Source organism: Cyprinus carpio, chromosome B7 (assembly GCF_018340385.1).
Source record: "Cyprinus carpio isolate SPL01 chromosome B7, ASM1834038v1, whole genome shotgun sequence".
NCBI lineage: Eukaryota > Metazoa > Chordata > Actinopteri > Cypriniformes > Cyprinidae > Cyprinus > Cyprinus carpio.
In genome coordinates this window covers 38,335,870-38,340,031 of record NC_056603.1, presented here as the reverse complement: position 1 = coordinate 38,340,031, position 4,162 = coordinate 38,335,870, and the positions used below count along the sequence as shown (strand labels likewise).

The 4,162-nt window shown below is 36.7% G+C and overlaps 1 long non-coding RNA gene across 1 annotated transcript; it reads left to right on the top strand.

The window, feature by feature from the left end:
• The first annotated feature begins 3,653 nt into the window (after positions 1-3,653).
• Positions 3,654-4,162, top strand: LOC122137875. Its single transcript, XR_006155109.1, has 2 exons — positions 3,654-3,867; positions 4,080-4,162. It is a non-coding gene; the product is annotated as an uncharacterized LOC122137875 (long non-coding RNA).

Below are 4,162 nucleotides of genomic sequence, written 5' to 3'. Positions count from 1 at the left end.
CTGCCTCCCGAACAATGTTAGGTAGGTTATTCCAGAGTTTGGGCGTTTAAATAGGAGAAGGATCTGCCGCCCGCAGTTGACTTTGATATTCTAGGTATTATCAAATTGCCAGAGTTTTGAGAGCGGAGCGGACGTGGAGGACTATAATGTAACAAGAGCTCGTTCAAATACTGAGTTGCTAAACCATTCAGGGGCTTTAAAAGTAATAAGCAAGATTTTAAAATCTATACGATGTTTGATAGGGAGCCAGTGCAGTGTTGACAGGACCGGGCTAATATGATCATACTTTCTGGTTCTAGTAAGAACTCTAGCTGCTGCATTTTGGAGTTTGTTTACTAAGCGTGCTGAATTACAATGTAATAGAGCATTACAATAGTCTAACCTTGAGGTCATAAACGCATGGATTAACATTTCTGCATTTGACATTGAGAGCATAGGCCGTAATTTAGATATATTTTTTGAGATGGAAAAATGCAGTTTTTACAAATGCTAGAAACGTGGCTTTCTAAGGAAAGGTTGCTATCAAATAGCACACCTAGGTTCCTAACTGATGACGAAGAATTGACAGAGCAGCCATCAAGGCTTAGACAGCGTTCTAGGTCATTACGTGCAGAGCTTTTAGGTCCTATAATTAACACATCTGTTTTTTTCAGAATTTAGCAGTAAGAAATTACTTGTCATCCAGTTTTTTATATCGACTATGCATTCCGTTAGTTTTTCAAATTGGTATGTTTCGCCGGGCCATGAAGAAATATAGAGCTGAGTATCATCAGCATAACAGTGAAAGCTAACACCATGTTTCCTGATGATATCTCCCAAGGGTAGCATGTAAAGCGTGAAGAGTAACGGCCCTAGTACTGAGCCTTGTGGGACTCCATACTGCACCCTGATCAATATGATACCTCTTCATTCACTGCTACGAATTGATGGCGGTCATATAAGTACGATTTAAACCATGCTAATCCACTTCCATTAATACCAACAAAGTGTTCTAGTCTATGCAAAAGAATAGTGTGGTCAATAGTGTCGAACGCAGCACTAAGATCCAATAGCACTAATAGAGAGATACAACCACGATCAGATGATAACAGCAGGAACAGAAATCAGTAGTTCATACTTTACTTTATTAGGCAATGTTTAATAATAATTTGAACATGACTATTAGGACTTGTACATTTACAACTTTAGAAAACAGAATCTAAAGAAAGAAAAAAAAAAGTTAAACGTTTTAAGGGTTAGTTCACCCCAAAATAAAATTTCTGTCATTAATTACTCACCCTCATGTTGTTCCAAACTCGTAAGACCTTCGTTCATCTTCAGAACACAAATTAAGATAGTTTTGGTGAAATCAGAGAGCTCTCTGACCACTGTAGTCACATGGACTATTTTAAGGATGCTTTTACTAACGTTCTAGGATTTGAAAATGTTAGGTAAATTGCTGTCTATGTGTGGTCAGAGAGTTCTCGGATTTCATCAAAAATATCTTAATTTGTGTTTCGAAGGTGAACAAAGGTCTTGCGGGTTTGGAACAACCTATGGGTGAGATATTAATGACATAATTTTAATTTTTGGGTGAACTAGCCCTTTAAAACTCCTGAAAAACTTTATTTGGTAAAACTTGTATTGTTTTTATATGCATATCTGAAATCTCTAAAATAAAGGTTTTCACAAATAAAATAACATTAGCGCAGCTCCTCACTCCTCGCTCTCCCAACGGCCCTTTGAAAAAAAAAAAAAAAAAAAGAACAATCATTGTGCCACTTTTTTTTTCTTCCCTTTTTCACAGTTCAAACAGATGTGTCAGGCTACCCTTTGGTGCCCCACATCAAGTCGATATAGATCAGGGGTTTCCTGGAACACTCCCAGCACTGCACATACAGGCTGTGCAAAATGTACATTTTGACAAACTTTTAACACTTTTGAAGTCATTTCCAGTGAGAAATTAGTATTGTACTAATTAAATATTCACTTTTTCACCAATGATTTCTCTTTATTGTTGCAGATCATTAAACTATTACCTCATTAGTCTGTCCAAAATCAGTTTTGTGAGGTACCTTATGCGAGTTCACACTACACGATTTTCAAAGTAGTCAGAACACAGCTCCTTTCAGACTGCATGACTATCTGGGGTATCGTTCAGACACTGCTGTGTTCACTCTGCATGATGGACAGGGGGTTACATATTGCATGACTTTTCAAGAGGAACAATCGCTGACAACTCTGTCCTGTCCACAAACTATGTTTCACAACAAAACATGTGAGAAGTGACAAGGAAATAACAAGATCACAACTGTGTGACCGGAGTTCTAACGTTAGACCAAATAGTCTGTGCGCTGATTTGTGAAAAGTGTAAAAAGAAAAAAAACATGAAAATTAAGTGATAGTCTCTCTATTTTATAGTTTTTATACTTATTTTAGAACAATTTTCCAGAAATTGTTTGGGGAGATGCGGAGAGCAAGAGCAAAGCATTGGAGGCAAGTAAATCATTTTGAAATGTGCTGCTGTTGCAGCTGGTCAAGCAAATGTTTCTGCTTTATTTACATTTGATATAATTGTAAATATCTCTATTAAAATACTGATATTCTAGGGCCGTATTCACAAAACATCTTAACTATTAACATCTTAACAGTTCTTAAATTGACGATTTAGGAGAAACTCTTAAAAATAATGTCAGTCAGTCCTAATTTTAGGAGTCCTACATTTTTGCCCTAAGAGTATTTCACAAAGCATTTTAGTGCTAAAACTAGCTCCTAAATCTGTGAAACTTTAGGAGTAGTGAAGAGGATTCCTAAGTCACACTAAGACCAAATTACAAACAGTCCTAATCCACCCAAAGACACTGTACACCATTGAGGGAATAGTGATAGAGCCTTAGGTGCTGAACTTTTTCTTCATAAATGCAATACATTTTGATTTATAGATACATGATAAGACGCCAAAAATAAGTCTTTAACAAATTAATATTGTCTGATTACCTGTGGCATTGGCTTTCATGAGTTCACACTTACAAATGATTGAATAGAGTAAAAAATATATAATAAGCGTATTTGGTGTGCTGTCCAAGGGGATCGAGGGCTCCAAGCTTGGAATTTAGCCCAAACCCAAAGTTCTCCCCGTATCCCCAGCCGAGAGTGAGGAGCGGGGTGGTGGTGAGTGGGCTCCAGCCCGGGTATATAGGCTAGACCTCCTCTCGAGCTGATTAGAAAGACCATTTGAATATTCCTAAACTTTGTTTATAAAACATCATGTCGGACAATTAACTGCATTTACTAGTTTAATTAGTGACACTTAGCCTACATTTTAAAACATTATTTGAATATAGCAAATTTTTATTAAAAAAATATGTATTTGAATAGGACAACTTTTTAAACCTTTATTTTAATATGGAAACATGACACCTCATTCTACAATATTTCTATGATTAAATTGCTGACTCCTCCCCCATCAGCCAATCACTGTGTGTATACTCCATAGCAACGAGGTCAACCCCGCCCTTACTCTTAGCTTAAGACTTCAGTCTATTCCTTAGTAAAAGTTTGTCTCAGCGGCTTTGTGAATAGGTTTTAAGGGGAAACTCTTAGCTAAGAACTTTTACTGCTATTTAGGAGAATTCTTAGTGGTAAGATAAAATGTTTTGTAAATGACGCAAAAAATATGTATGTGTGTGTGTCACTTTAAATGTGTTGTGTGCGCGCACGCACGCTCTCTACGTAACGTAAGCTGTAACGCAGGTAGAAGAAAGAGGTGCGGACGAGGAGCACATCGTGGTTCTCACATGGTGTTTACAAAAGTTTGAAATATATATTGTAAAGTGTGGATGCACTTTACGTTTGGTTCATTTAGTACCCTTTGGCAAGCGGAGCGAGGTATGTGTCTTTATTGTGTGTTTTGCATGTTGTATTTTAAAGTGATATATAATTTCGTATGTCACCTGTTATTTGTCGAGCTCTTTTGGTTAATTTCTCATGTATGTAATAATTTATTTGCCTTTTGGGTATCTGTAAATGTGTATTTATTTAAGTAATCTGTCATTTGTACATATGTTTTTTATTTATGAGTATATTGTTTCTTTATGTAGTTTCACGGTGCTACAACACAACGTTTCTCGAAGTCACGGTTAATGGCGCTCAAAGCGAGCGAAATAAAGAAGATTAAGCACCC